Consider the following 15,498-nt stretch of genomic DNA (forward strand, 5'->3'; position numbering starts at 1 on the left):
AAAGTTTCCCACCTAGAGCCACCACAGCCCAGTGAAACCTCGAGGTTCAGAAGCAGTCTACCTCAAGTGCCTGATCTGAGGACGTAGAATGGGAGTGACCCTCTCAGAGGAACTGCTCAGCTCTGGGTCTCAGCTTTTCTTCCTGGCCAGACAGCTGTGACTCCCCCGTGGGTCACGGACAGCTGGCAGAAGAGGGTCTTGTTGACCGAACAAGCAAAGCCTCCTTGTGATTTTTTGAAAATCATTGTGCAAGTGAATCTGTTGGAGGGAATGATCCTGCGTCTCAGGACATCAGTGCTTTGGCTCTACTGTGAGGTCTTTCACTGGACCCTGCCTGGCCTGAAGGGTCTCTGTCCTGCGCCTGGGCAAGGCCCCTGCTGGGCTGCCTCCCCACGGAAGACCCTGCACCTCCCAACCGTAAATAGGTTTCTGTGGCTGCTGCTATTTTCTCCATTCTGCTTCTCTTGTTCAACTGGCAATTGTTAATTGACAGGCTCCTGTGCCTTGATTAGCTTTTATATTATGATATATTTTATATGAGTGCCCTTTTGCCCTTAATACATTTTTAGCACGTTTTTGCATGAAGGTGAACTATAACTGTGCTCAAGTCTGGGCACTGATTCCTTAGTCTGTGCCGCTCAGATATTACAAGGTCCCTCGCTGGCTTCCAGATAGTTTCAGCTCATGGCCCAGCTTCACACATTTGTCTTTTTACATGTTTACTTGTAACTCTCATTGCAGAGGAGCCTCACTGCGTTACAGCAGGGCAGAGAACAGCAGAACCAAAGCCCTGCTTGGGGAGGAGACCTGCTTCTGTTTGCACCAGGCGGGCATCCGCCCCCTCTCTTGGGCTATTTGCAACTGATCCTGGGGGCAGCTGGCAGGCTGGTTTGGGCCTCAAGTGTTGGACTGGGTGGTCTCTTGCTTTTTTAAAATTGTACTTATTAGATCTATCTATTAGATTGATTAGATTAGCTTATTAGATTTATATCGTGCCCAGCAAAACTCTTTTTCCTTTCCCAGGTGGGGTAGATAAACCCTGAGGAGCAAAGACCGATGTGATGGTGTCTGGGTTGACTGGGGAACTGCATTTTGGCTGCACTCGGCCAATCCTCTGAACTCTAAACAAAGCACAGTCTGCCTTCACATGACATGCAAACCCCACATCAATAAATATGGCCCACATAATGGACTCCTTCACCCAACCTGCCACAACAGGGGGTGGGTTTCTACCGCACTGAACTCAGCAAGCTAAGCCCACATGGTCTCCCGCCTTAGGTAAGAAACCCCAGGACCAAGATCCCTGCCACCCTCTGCAGGCGGGAAGGTGGCACGAGGAGCCAAAGACGAGAGGAGGAGGGACTGGCATGGAGGACTGGCTGGCAGGCGGCTTTGTGGCCATCATCCTTGGGCGAGCTGCGGGAGGGTTGGAGTTAGTTTCAAATGTGTGCCTCTGCTGCGGGGGATAAGGTAGGAAACCCCCATTTGTGGCCACCGCCGCCGCCATCATCATCATCAGGCATCAGCCTTGCCAATGCGCTCTGTGGTCTTCTTTGGCTCCCTACATTGATTTCCAGCACAAACAAATGGATGCCAAGTAAGCACTTGGAAATCCACTGGCCCCTGCCCTTGAGAACATCTCAAGTGTTATAAAGAGACAAGCTGTGAACGGCCATTGTTGATCCTTTGCTGCCCTGTGTGTGTGTGTGTGTGTCTGGACTTTCAAGGGTCACCACAATTCTAGAACTTAGAGCAAATCTCAGTTCTGTGGTGGCTTTCCTAAAAGGGCCATTGTGCTGCCCCCCACCCCCCAATGGGAATGCGTTAGGACCATTTCTTGAAGTAAATCCCTCCTTCCAGGGAACCCGCAGCTGAACAGTGAAGTTTACTCAGGCTAACTCTGCACGCTTTTTTGCACAGGATGCCAGGAATTGAATTTAGCTCTCCAGCATGCTGAGTTGTCCCTCCTCTGGCTGAAAAAAGGAAGGGAAGCAACCACCCACCCACACACCCTTCACTCAATTCATTGTTTTATTTGATGGAGCCCGAAGGGCAGAAGCCCCCCTCCCTTCTCTTTTCCCCTCACCATCACACATCCCAGGACTGAGTCCCAGGACATCCCTGAGGATTTGGCCAAGAGGCCTGCAGCTGGCCAAGTGCAATAGAAGCGGGGGGGGGGGGGGCAGGGGTGTTGGCTGGCAAGAGGAGAGTGCTCTGCAGAGGGGAGCAGTCATTGCTGTTCATGGCCAGCTTGGGTGGGTCATTGCTCTTCACGGCCAGCTTGGGTGGATCCTCTGGGCGGCTGCCCCCACCTTGGCCTATCAACAGGGGAAAAGAACCAGGGTCCGTGGACCAGGTGCATGTGGGTGACTTGTTGGCTTTTGCACCCTCCTTCCAGGCCATCCCGGTTTGGGAGAGGGCCTGGGGCTTTGGGCTGTTCTCACTGGAGGTGGGGGGAGGCAGTGGCCATTCTTCGCCTGCTGCAGGAACAGCTGAGCCTGCGAGTACCTGCGCTCTGTCCCTGCTGGGGCAGCATGGGGGTGCCTTGCCAAAGCAGGCTCCGGCGAGGGTGCGGTAGAGTCTGCTTTGCTGCTGCTGCAGGCTGCAAATTGCATCCGGGAACAGGGTCCATCAATGCCTGCTGCTGGTGGTGGGGGAGGCCGAGCGGATCAGCCTTAGCCTGTGCACGTTGGTGAGGAAGATCGCCCAGCCTCGCCAGAGGGCGCGATTTACCTGCTGGGGGCAAGGGGGCAAGCAGAGTTAGGCCCCGGAGCCCTGGGAGTGGTCCTTCCCCCTTGCTTTGGCCCAGGAAGAGATCAGGCCTGGGCACCCCCAGTGGCTCCTTCCTGCTGGTGTGTGTGTGTGTGTGTGTGGTCAAGAAGGAGCAATTATTTGGACCCGGGGCCACCAAATGCGAGGACAGCAATGGGGCCCGCATGCTCCCCAGCCCCGAGTGGGGGAAGCGGGTCTGACCCAGGTCCAGCTCAGCCACAGAAGCCGTGCGGCTCTTTCTCTCCAGAAGCCGAAGTGGCCAGAGTGGGAGAAGCCACGCCAGTGGCTGGGTTCACTCGGGAGTCCCACAGGGGCCTCTTCCATAGCCTGCGGGCCCTTCGGAAACCACCTCAGCCAGGCAGGGCCGTAAAGTCTGTCAGTCAGGATACTAAAAAATGGAAGAACAGCCTTGACCTCAGCTGACCTCGGCCTCCCTCCCTTTGCCCAGTTCTTGGTGACTCCTGGGAGGTGAGAAAATGCCACCAAATGCCCACTGGTCTTGTAGGTTATGCCAGCCCAGATGGGCTTTTGGAGATGATGGAAATGGGGCTGGGCAGCCAGCACTGTGGGAACCCAGCTGTGGCCCAAGCAGGTTGGGTGAACCAGGCCACCCTGTTATGACAGGACCAGCATTCCCCTTTGGGTCTTGCAGGTGGAGATATGGCTGGGAGGAATGCAGCCAGGTGTGTGCATGCGTTTGCGTGTCCCTTTCTGCAGTGACAGAACTGCAGCCGGGTAAACTTCAAGCCAGCTTTAGCGGCCCCAGAGCACCTGCCATATCCGTAAAAAAGCAGCACACAACGCTGAAGTGGGAAGGACCGGGACCCTCTCTCGCAGCAGAGTGGGGAGCCAACCAACTGGTCAGCACTCCTGCTTCTGCAGGGGGATGGCGGAAAGTGAAATGCCAAAAGCGGGACTGTCTCAGCTTTCAGAGGCTGAAAAGCCTCTGGGGAGGGCAGGGCTCCACTTTTTCCAGCAAGTGGGCCCCCTGCCCTCCCCCAAAGCAGCTGGGCCCCTCTTCCCTTACCTTTTGGCACTGCTTCATCCTGCTGCCAGGGGCCTTGCTGTGAGTCCCCCTGATGAGCTGCTGCCCGTCGCTGGGGCCGAGCGTGTGAGCAGCTTCGCCAGCCCAGGTGGCATCTTCCTCCCTGGTCTTCTGCGCCTTCAGGCTCACAGCTCGGCGTCTGCTGCTGCCACTGGTCCCAGCTGCCTCCTGGAGAGCCCCTTCCCAGCTGGGACTCAGGCTGCTGCTCTCCCCCCAGGGGGCCTCCTCAGCTTCCCCGGGGAGAGGGGCCTCCTCCAGGGTGCCATACATGCTTCCAGGGACATGATCCAGGAGCCCTGGGGATTTGGGCACCCTCAGTGAGCAGGTCCTCCGGAAGCTCATGTGCTTGGTCATGGCGGCGGCAGTGGGGGGGGGGGACTTTGGAGCCTAGCTGGCTGCCCAGTGGAAGGCCTGTGGGAAGAGCCGCTCTGCACAGCCGAGTCTCTGCTTCCCCTTTTGTGGGATGATTCATTGGTGGGGCGGGGGAGTGACTTTCTGCAGACCTGAACTCTGGACTTTCTCAACAGCCCTCTTATCAGCTGTCCCGCAGACCTGCCATGTGTGCGGGACAAAGGTCAGGACAGGCCCACGTCCCAAGGCAGGGAGCAAAGGGCTGGCAGCCCCCTCCCTGCTTCCCACGGCAGGTACCGCACCCTCCTTCAGGAAGGGGGTGATGGGTCCTAGGAAGCCAGGCGGAGCTTTCAAAGCACTTGGTCCCAGCCAGTATGCATGTGGCGACTCTGGTTCGGGTGTGGGGGTGGCTGGTCCGTGGAGCAGAGCCTTAAGCCCAAAGCTGGTGCTGATTCTGTTGAGGTTTTCCTACTAACGATTAAGACTGCTATTGTACCTAATCATTTTGGCCGGGTGAAGAGGTTGTATTTGATTGTCTCCTTTCAGGTGCTTGATGCAAATCACCTGGGGGGAGGAAACCTGCCCGGACTTGTTCCACTTCCTCTTTTTTCTCTCTGCCGATATGTAGCAAACCAGGAGAGCTAAGTCCTTTAAATATGTTTTGCTTTTGTTTTGCTTTTTGTAAATAAATTATTTTTATAGAAATGCCTGGTGTGTGACTTTTCTGATCTCTCCTGGGCTAAAGGCTTTCCCAGCATTCTGCCAACAGATTCCTCCAGAGAACCCGAGGGCTCAATCCTGCAGTGCTGGGGCAGGATCTGGAGACTTTCGGAGCCGTTGGGGACACTGTGGGTGAGAAATCCCTTGGGCAAGACGGGGCCATCCCTGTCTACCCCTCCCTCCCTGGAGAAGAGGAGCCCATCCCAGTTCTTCTCCTTGGCAAAGAAAGGGATGATCTGGAGCCCTCCGATTTGGTAAAAAAATACACCTATTAATGATTTCTGAACTACAGAAGGAAGCTCCCTGCTGGATTAACTCACCCTCACCCAAAGGGTCAAAAGTTTATTCAGAGAAGAGGGGCCCATTAGGGCCAGGCCTTGTCCATGCCCCCTACTTCTCTTGCCCTCCCAAGCCTGGACTTTCCAACAGTAGGTTGAGTGGGAAGAATGGGTTCAATCAGGAGACAGGGAGGAGACAAGTGTGAGGGTGCACGTGGCTCCTTGTGACTGGTTCAGGCATGGCACCTGGAGAAGGGACAAGTCCCCTCCGAGCCCCCTCTGTGCTGTCCTGCTGGGCTGAATCCTGATGTGTGTCCCTCGAAGAATGGAAACGGTTCTGCTCAACATTTCCTGGTTGAGTCATTTGTGCAGGGAAGACCGAGTCCCTGGGAGGAGTGGTGGAAACGGAACGGCGCACATGGACTGCCGAGGATTTTTTCCGCAGGGACCTGGGCACGCCAAGCTCCTTCCTCCATTGGCTCCTACAATTGCCAGGAAAGATATTGATTTTTAATTTGTTCCGTTCGTGCTTCATTTTAGTTTTTCCCGTCTGGCGGTTGCAGCGGCCAGGAGCGGCGGCGCATCTTTCCGCTCGGAAGGCTCTGGGTGGCGTCTCTCCCCGCCCAGGCTGGATCAGGCCCCCCCCGCGGAGATCGGGAAGGCGGCCGGAAAGCAGGTCCCGGAGCGTGTGGCTCCATCGCCATCTAGAGGTGAGTTTTGCCTTTGGCCCTGGTCTGAGTTTGGCCACCGCTTTGGGAAGGAGCAGCCGGAGCGGTCCGCCCTCGCAGAGGAGAATCTCGAGTTTGCGGGAAGTGGTAGAATCTCGGCTCTGGGAGAGCCTCGGGGGATTCTGGAGCCCGCCCCGAGGGTTGCATCACGGGGAATATGGCCTGTTGCTTTTCCTGCGTAAGCTCAGAGCCATCAGGAGCAGAAGGGCATCAAGTATTAGTAAGAAAAGGAAGGGGGAAAAGCCACTTCAAATTTCTAGAGCCATGCAGAACCCTTGAAAAGGATCTCTGTGAGGTGAGGTCTGCCCTTATTTTATTTACTTGAGAAGCTGGAGGACATCTTCCGAAGAGAGAGAACTAAACGGGATTTCATCACCCCAGCAATACCTTCGTTGCTTTCTTGGCAGCACTCCAGAATGGCCTCGTTTGCCTTCTCCTGGAATGTGATTTTCTGGTGGTCTCCCATCTAAGCATGATCTAACTCGTTTTTATTATTACTCTTCTTATTTCTCTGGCTCGTTCGACGCCCACAGTTGGTGGCCAAATACTTTCAGGTAACTAAAGGAAATGAGAAGGAAGATCGATGCTTTTGAACTGTGGTGTTGGAGGAAAATTCTGAGAGTGCCTTGGACTGCAAGAAGATCAAACCAGTCCATCCTCCGGGAAATAAAGCCAGACTGCTCACTTGAGGGAATGATATTAAAGGCAAAACTGAAATACTTTGGCTACATAATGAGAAGACAGGACACCCTGGAGAAGGTGCTGATGCTAGGGAGAGTGGAAGGCAAAAGGAAGAGGGGCCGACCAAGGGCAAGGTGGATGGATGATATTCTAGTGGTGAGGGACCCGTCCCTGGGGGAGCTGGGGGTGTTGACGACCGACAGGAAGCTCTGGCGTGGGCTGGTCCATGAAGTCAAGAAGAGTCGGAAGCGACTAAATGAATAAACAATAACAAAGGAAATGAACCGCGCTTAGTTTTTCAAGATCAGCCAAGATCGGCTCGGGGGCGCCGCCTCCCCGCCCGCAGGGAAAGCTTCCACTGAAATGGTTAACAGGGCGGGAGATCCAAGCGCCCCGGGGCCAATTTCGCAACAGCAGGAAAACGGCGGTGGCGACGACGAGGAGCTGCCGCCACGTGCAGGTGCCTTGAAGGGAACGCCCCTCCCACCAGCAGCCAATCAGAGGCCAGGACAGGCGTGGGGGCGCTTTTCTCCCTCGCTCGCCCCTCCCTTCAGCGTGGGGCGGGATAAACCAACCCCTGGGAAACGAGCCAATAGAAGCAAGGAGGCGGGGATAACTGCGGCCAGAGAGCTCTGTCTGTAAAGAGACAAGAGGAGCCAGTAGGGGACAAGGCGTAAAGAGGAGCCAGTAGGGACAAGGCCAGGCGAGGCAGGCAGCCGGTGAGAAGACGCGACTCCGAAAGGGGGGCGGAACAATTGGCTCGAAGGCGCCAGGCTTGAAACTGTGGGTGACTGACAGGAGGGAGGCGGAGGGGAGGGGGCGTGGCCACGGAGGAAAGGAAAGGGGCGGCCTCGGCGGCGGCCAGTGCAAGCTCGGTGGGTCGCGGGGATAGCCAATCGCGAGCGAGCGGGTCGGGCTGCGGGCGCCGGCCGAGGAAGCGGAGCTGGTGGGGGCGGCGGCGCCGAGCGGGCAGGAGCACCGAGCGAGCGGCGCCGAGGTGAGGAGCGCGAGCGGGACTGGGGGTGACGCAGCGCGAGCGCCGCGGTGACATCACCGTGGCTGGCCGAAGCGTCGCGCGCGATCTCCCCGCCCCGCGGTTCCTCCATGAGGTCTCTCGCCTTGCTCGGTCCGCGCGTCCCGGAAAGCCCGTTCCCCCCGCCCCGCGCGGGCCGGCCGCCGGCTGCCCCCTCGCTGGGGAGACCCGGGACGCGTGTCGGCTGAGGGCGCCGCGCGGCCCGGCCTCAGGAGGAAGGCCCTCGGCTGGCGGGCCCGTGGCCTGCCCGAACCCGCGCGGCCGGCAGGTTAGTGAGGTGAGGGGCGGCTCCGCGGCCGAGGGCGCGCCCCGCCCGGCCCCCGCGTGGGGCTCGGCGGCCGCCGCGGGTGGGGGCTGCGCAGCTTGGGACCAGGGAAGGAGGCGGCGACCCGCGGCTGGCTCGGGTGGCCTGGCCTGCTCCGCGGCTCGCTCCCCCGAGAGGCACAGCCTGGCCACTGGGCGGGAGGGGAGGGCGGCCGGCCGGCCCCCCCGCCTCGGAGCCCCTGCCCTGCCCGCCTCCCTCCCTCCCTCGCCTGGCGCTCCCGGCTCTGCTCGCCGCTTCCCCGCAGTCTCTCTTGCGGGCAGGGGCCTGCGGGCAGGGCTCGGCCGGCGGCTGGGAAGAGGCCGGGCTGAAAACGCCGAGAAGGCTCCCTCCGAGCACGGGGAGCATCTCCTGGCCAAGAGGAAGGGAGCCCGCATGCACGTTGGCAGGACCGTGCGAAAAAAGAACTTGGAGCCGGGCACAAGAAAGGACGAGCTTTTAAAAGCCGACCTGAACACAACACCAGCCAGGGAAGCATTCGGGTCGGTAGAGGGAAAGGGGCGAAAGGGAGGCCGAATTAATTCTTTGGGATCATCAGCACACCTCAGGCTGTTGATCTTTCTCCCAGCAATTTTAGTTCCGATTTCTATTTCTTCTAAACCAGCATTGCCTGTGATATACTCTGCATATATGCTAAATAAATAAGTAAATAGGGGGATAGTACATAACTATGACCCTCTCCTTTTGCAATTACTTTAAGTGGGCAGATGAGGCGGCCCAGTGCACCGGTGTTTCAAGGACTATTCTCAACGTGTTGTAGTTCAAACAGTCAAAAGTCTCTGTAAAGCCAAAGTAGATCTTTTTGGAACTCCCTTTTCCACTGTCCACTGGATGTCAGCACTGTGATCTCAGGTGCTTCTGCCTCTTCTGAATCCAGCTGATACATCTGGCAATTTTCATCCACGCGTTGTTGCAGTCTGAACTGCAAATGAACATTATTTTGCTAGCATGTGCTGTGTGGAGCTGTTTGGTGGTTCTGGCCATTCTTTAGTGCTACACTTTTTTGATGAGGGATTATAGATTGATATTTCCTGCTAACAAATCCATGTATCACTTTAAATGCCTTATCTTGTAAGATTTGAAATAATTCAGCTGGTTTCTCCATGTTTGTTGTGGAGTAGATTTTGATGTCATCCATCTGTTGATATCCTAGTATAGAATCTTCTTTTAGGTTGTTGGAAGAAGGTATTTGCAATAAATGTTGGATTTCCATGATAGATTTTTATTAGCCTGCTTCTTGCCTTCTTTCAAACAGCAAGGCCTAATTTTCCTGCTATTTCAGATCCTCTTTTACTTGCAACTCCTGTAACTAGGATGATGGCTTTTGGGTGCAGTGTTGTGTTGACCAGAAGTTGCAAGTCCTACTTCTTCTGTGGTTGGAGCAGAGACGGGATTGTTTTTGTCAGCTTGCACCTGGTTGTGCCTGGCGAAAAGGCATTGTGGTGCAAGGCCTCCTCCCAGCCTCCCTAGCAAATTCATGGCTCCCTCAAGTCTCTGCATGAAGCCTGCTGGTGAGGCTTTGGGAAAGCGCCTTACCTTCCTGGCCTCCAAGCCAAAGCTGGTGAGAAAACGATGCTTCCAGGACAATGTGGGGTGCGAGTGCAGATGAGTTTGGATTCCCTCCAAATGTTCAGGAGGTTGTGTGCAGCCCGGGGCAAGGCAGCTGCTTCCTCCGTGCTGGGTTGCTCAACAGGCTGAGGAATAAAGGAAGAAAAACACAGCCTCCCTGACCTTGCCCTGGCAGGATTGTGTGAGGGTGCACCTGAGAGACGAGATCGCATGGGCTGGGGTGCGCCTTCTGTATAAAGTAACAGGATGCTGCTGTTCTGCTTCTCGAGGAGGATCCCTCCAAATAATCTTACAGGCTTCTTCGTGTGTTTTCCCTCTTTGCTAGCTGTATGCCCACCACCATGTGATTTCCATTCAAGGAGGAGGTGGGCAGCTACCTACATTTCTCATAACTGCTGTTGAAGAAACTGGTTTTGACCTTTCACGATGCCCATCGGAGGAAGCCCTTCCTTATTTTGAGATGGAGACTGCGACGGTCTCCTGGGTGACTCTGGCACCAGGCCGTCCATTGCTGTGAAGTGTTAATGTTCACTCTTGGCCTCTATTCTTGACGGCTGATCAAGAAGGAGGGACCTTTGCCAGGGACTCAGCATAAGGAGGGTCTGCCATGGGAGAGTTTTTACCCTTTTGTGAGAATCTGAGGCCCCACAGCCAGCCAAGAGGTGTGGGTTCCCCCCACCCCCGCTCTCTCTCAAAGGACAACTTTTCTGCAAACCTCCCCCGGGCCTCACTTGGGAGTCCTCGGCTGGCACCCCCCTCCCTCAGCCTCCTGCTGCCAGCTACTTGGTCGCTTGCCAGGGTTTAGGCCCTGGTTTTTGAAACAAGACGACTTTGAAAAGGAGCATGTGATGCTTGTTGGAACAAGATTTGGGTGTGCATGCGCATGCAGGGGATCTTGGGGGAAGCGGCACCACAATTCGGCATTGTTTTAGGCAGAGGTCAAAGTTCAGCTTGGTTGACTGAAGGATGTTTGAAGGAGGAGGTCTGGGGGTGCTTTAGCCCAGTCCTGAACTGAGATGCGGATGAGGAAGGCAAATGGCTGGAGAAGTGGAGCGTGGTTGTCCCAGATTTGGACCCCTTTGGGGACGTGTGAGGTAGATTTGGGCTGGCCACAGGACGGTGCAGGGCGGAGGCATATTCTGAATTCCTCTGCACCACTCAGTGATGGCCCTTAATTTGCTTGCAAGGAAGAGCAGTCTGTAGCTGGCTTGGGATCCTAGAAAAAGCAGCTGCATTTGAATTGCCTGAACTGGAGGGCCTGACTGAAGGGGCCGGTCCATGAATGGTTGCTAATCTGACAGCGGGTGGTTCAAGGGAGCAATCGGACAGCAGTTTCTGGAGGACAAGTGGGAAGAAGGAACTGTTGTCATCTCTGGCAAGCCATTACCGGAAACAGAAAGCTGGACCTGGCTTGGCTCTTTGTGCCCTACGGAAAATCCGTTTCCCAGCAATGTAGTTTTGTTAGCCAGGAGAAAATGATACAGGAAACCCTTGGAACTGGATCTGTCTACAACCGTGGCAGTAATCGGTTGCGTATGCCGCGTGAGGCTCACAAACTGCTCCATCTTTCTGTTGCTTCTCTGGGCCTCTCCTTGTTTTTGTTCTCCAAGAAAACAAAAACCGAAACCAGCTCAGCACCCCACCCAAGGGCCCTCCAGGGTTTCATTCCTGATCAGGAGGCTGATCTGCACATGTTACTGTGCTGAACCCCAGTGACCTCCGATGGTGATCCCCGACTGACAGGCAGCTCCCTTAATCTCCCAAAGGTGGGGTAGCCACACTGGCTCTTGAGAGGATGGAAATAAATTTGCTGTCAGGCCCACATCTGGCTTGTAGCTAACGGCATCCTCTTTTTCCCTCTCTTGGGGCGTGGGAGCCACCCTTGCCCTTCTGCTGCTGCAGTGGCCATAGAGCACCCTCGGCCCTGGGGGCGGAATCCCGGTCGAGGCAGCCAGCTGCTCCTTGCCCCTCCCTCCCCTTGTGAACCCCAACCCTTTGTTCCCTTCTGGGGGGAAAGCTGAAGCGAGGTGGGCAGTGAGGAGCTCTGCCCTCTCCCCAGCTCCTTCTGGGGTGGTCCAAGCCCTTCCCTTTCTTCCCTGTACTTCGAGGTAGCCCCCAAGGCTGCTTTTTGTTGCTTTTAGCTTCTCTTGTGAGTCTAAGTTCCTGCTGTGCTTGCTCCTCCCTCCCTCCCTCCCTCCCTCCCTCTCTCTCTCTCTCTCTCTCACTCTGCCCAAATCAGACAGTGTGATTTTGGGTGGCATAGACTGAGCTGCTGAGCTTGCCGATTGGAAGGCCAGCGGTTCGAATTCGCGTGACGGGGTGAGCTCCCGTTGCTAGTCCCAGCTCCTGCCAACCTAGCAGTTCAAAAACATGCCAATGTGAGTAGATTAATAGGTACCACTTCGGCGGGCAGGTAACGGCATTCCGTGTAGTCACGCCAGCCACATGACCAGGGAAGTGTCTATGGACAAACGCCGGCTCTTCAGCTTTGAGACGGAGATGAGCACCACCCCCTAGAGTCGGACACGACTGGACTTAATGTCAAGGGAAACCTTTACCTTTACCTTAGACATAAACTAACCCCCCCGCCCCAAAACCAACCAAGGTGTAAAGTAGCAGCCAAGCACACAAAAAAACAACCCCGGGGGTGGGGGGGATTCCCCCTCACCCCACCCCTAATGCCTGGGGGAAGAGCCAGGTCCTAAGGGCTTTCCTAAATAATTTCCCTTTTGACTCAGCTCAGTTGAAGATTCCAGGGCCTCCACAGTGGTTTCTGTCATGAGTACTGATGGCGAGCAGGAGGGGGCCCCTATCCAGGGGGGAAAACGCATGCGTAGTACTGAGGAATTAAGCAGCCATTCAAAGAGACACAGATCAGACCTGCCTTGACTTTTGGGGTTTATCTGTCTGGGTTTTCCCACGCTTCTTCAGTTTGTTAGGATTCTGTCTTGTCTAGCAGTAATAAACACTAGAGACCTCCTCCTCGTCTCAGCGTGATTCCTGACTGTTAGGACAGTTTCTTACCCCCCCCCCCCCGCTTTTTTCACTAGAACGGTGCTCAGTATTACTTAATCAGTCACTAGTGGACTAATGTGATTTATATCCTGCCTTTCCTTCAGGAGCTCAAGAGCTTCCAGGACCTTGTTTTTGAGAAGTTCCTGACTGGCATGCTGAGGCTCTTCTTGCATTGCTGTGCAGCTCAAAAAACAGCCCTTCAGTTCCTGCTGCCCAGGAATGTGGAGATACTTGACCCAGGCCTGCCCCGCGGCTGCAGGAGGCTTTGCTACGTGCTGCTGGGGCAGAGGGCAGCAGGCTGGTGATCCTGAGGTTTCTGAGGAGCAGCTGCAGGAGGAGAGCCATGTTAGAGGGCTGTCTGTAGTAGGCAAAAATCAGGAGCCCCTTTTCTGACTCACAACTTTTATTAAAGAACAGAACCTTTTGTGAGCTTCAGCAAGAGGGGATGAGAACAGATTTGTTGTTTGTATTGTTAACAACCGTTCTGAAGTTAAATTATTTGTGATTTTAAAAGGTCTTTGTAGGAAAATTGTTAATTTGAAGGACAGCATTTAATACTGATTTATTTTATTCATTTTTCTCATCCGTTTCTCTCCATTCAGGCTTAGTTCTGGGTCGGAACTAGATTGGATTGCTGGGATATGGATGGGATGCGGTCAGATCTGAGCTGGACTGGGCGGTGTGTCGTTGCTGGTCATCTTGGGTGACAGTCCACGGTCTGTCTTTGCATCACCATCAAGGAAAGTCACGGCTTTGGAGGTGCTGGCGATTGGTCCTGGATGGTCACTCGTGGAGGGGAACATGGGCAAAGTCTTGTTGGACAGCCTGCCTTTTGCCTGTGGCATGTACTCAGGGATCAGTTATTTTTTCAAGTTAGTTGCCTAACTTATGAAAGTGTTGGGAGCTTTTGTTGGGAATTTGGATGCCAGTGAGATGCAGTGTCTTCTTCCCATTTTATTCCAGGGAGATCACTGGCAGCTGTGATCAGGATGAACGCTGGGCTGGACTGCAGGGACGTCCCCTGACTCTGAATGGGGCCAAGAGCTCAGGATGCTTGCAGTGGGGTGGCTTCCCTAGAGGGGAGCAACTCCCACACCCATCATCTGGGAGGAGCTCTGGATCCAGTGCTGCTCTGGGGGCAGCTACAACCCTCCCAGGAAGACCTGGCTTGGCTGTGGGGTGCAGCCCTCCATGTGGTTAAAATGGGGAGGGGGCTTCTGAGGAGCCTGGCCCAGAATGGGGCTCTGGGGAGTTGTCCCAGGAGCTGTACAGTTTTCCAGGGCAATTTTGCTCCCCCCCACTTTTTAATTAATTAACTACCTGCAGTCCTTGGATGTTGGACGGCCTCTAAATTGTATGAATAAAGTACTGTATACCCCTTATAGGCACACTTCTCGCTCGCTCAGTTGTTCATCTGAAGGACAGCCTCCTGGCTGGTTTTTCCCAGTTGGTTGCCCCCGTTGGGGTTCCTTCTGTGGGCTGAGTAATGTTGGTAGGACCTGGAGTCATGTAGCTGCTTCTGCCTCCCCATCCCTTCTGCTGGTGGGTAGGTGGGTAGCATTATTTACTTTTCTTTTTTGCGGACATTTTATACCATTTGTTGTTTTGTTGGACATTTTGTACCATTTGTTGTTGGTTGTTGTTGAGGGGAAAATAGGAGGAGAAAGGAGTATTAGGTATGTTTGCTGCCTTGAGTGATTTATAAAAATAATAAAGGCAGGATAGAAAATAAAATAAATAAACATAAAATTTGTGAGCCTCCTATGCTGGACAGACAGGCGCTCCATTTTCTAAGTAAATATGTGCATAAACAAGGAAATCTTTTTTCTTTTTGTTAAATGGCAGCACGTTGTTCTATAAACACACCTGTCTTCTAAAGTGGTGCAGTCCAGTCAAGGAAAAGAAGGGCACAGGGAGTTACATCTTTGATTTGGCTGTGCAGCTGATAATTGGGACCTTGCAAGTGGGGAAAAGAGAAGAGAAGGTTATATTGAAATTAAAGCTGAGTGTGGAGAGGAGCCTTTGTATGCCTTTGCTGATAAGAGGGAACATGGTGTGTGTGCGCGTGGCCGTTGCCTAAGATTAGAGCCCTGCGCTTGGACAAAAGGGAAAGGGGAGGGGACTCCATTCGGCTGATCCAGAAAACCAAAGACAAGCGCTTGCTTGCGGTAGAAAGCAGAGAGTAGTGCTGGTCCCCCCAATCACGCAGCGTCTCCTTCAAGTCAGGCTTGTCTCCAGGTGAGCAATGTGGTCAGGTCCACCTGCCCTTGCTGTCCTCTAGTCTGTGCTTCAGCTTTGGTGTTCTGGCAGTCTCCTGTCTAAGGACGAACCTGCCCAATCCTGCTGAGTTTCCCAAGCCCAGCCGGGTCCGCGTGGTGATGCCTGCTGGGTGCCCATTGTTCTTGACAGAGCTTCTGTGTCTGATTGTCTCTTCTGGGGTTCCAGGACTAACATTTACAGACTCCTAGAATTGAAAGGAGCCACTGAAGCCCCCAGGCCAACCTGCTGGCAGGATCCCAAATTGAGCCATCCCAGGCTGAAGGGGAGCCCACCCCCTCCGATCATGGCAAGTGCAGTTGCTGAACTGCAGGTGGTCCTGGGCTGGCGGCGGCGGCAAGGGGGGGAACTGAAGCCACTGACCAGCACAACAAGCTCTGAACCTGGGATGTTTGACCATAGACGAAAGCAAAAGAAACTGTATTGATTCATAGAGAGAAGTTCTGAAATTGAGGTCATGCAGTATCTTTGTTCAGTGCAAGAAATCTGAATCAATTTGGGGGCAAGTTTTCAAGAAGAGGGAAGAAACGGGGTTGAGAGGAAAGCAGTTTTGGACTCTCCAGGTTCAGAGAAAGGGGCATTTTGCCTTTTGTTTTATCTGAGAGTCTCCACTTGGCCTGTTCTGAAACCTGCCCCTTTTCTCTTCCTTTGTTCATTAAGGAGCTGGTGTGTGGAGTCAAACCCAAGTAGCAGCAAGCATTGTGCCA

General features: G+C 54.4%; 1 protein-coding gene across 2 annotated transcripts in view; it reads left to right on the plus strand.

Moving 5' to 3' along the window:
* Positions 1–7,488: 7,488 nt before the first annotated feature.
* PC (pyruvate carboxylase) overlaps positions 7,489–15,498 on the plus strand; it is a 174,285-nt gene continuing 166,275 nt past the window's right edge. Inside the window, exon 1 of one of the 2 annotated variants that reach the window (XM_063317252.1) lies at positions 7,489–7,572. The gene's annotated coding sequence lies outside the window, so the exon portion shown is untranslated. The remainder of the gene's footprint in view (positions 7,573–15,498) is intronic. The other variant, XM_063317251.1, reaches the window with a different exon arrangement.

This window comes from Candoia aspera, chromosome 17 (genome assembly GCF_035149785.1).
Source record: "Candoia aspera isolate rCanAsp1 chromosome 17, rCanAsp1.hap2, whole genome shotgun sequence".
Lineage (NCBI taxonomy): Eukaryota > Metazoa > Chordata > Lepidosauria > Squamata > Boidae > Candoia > Candoia aspera.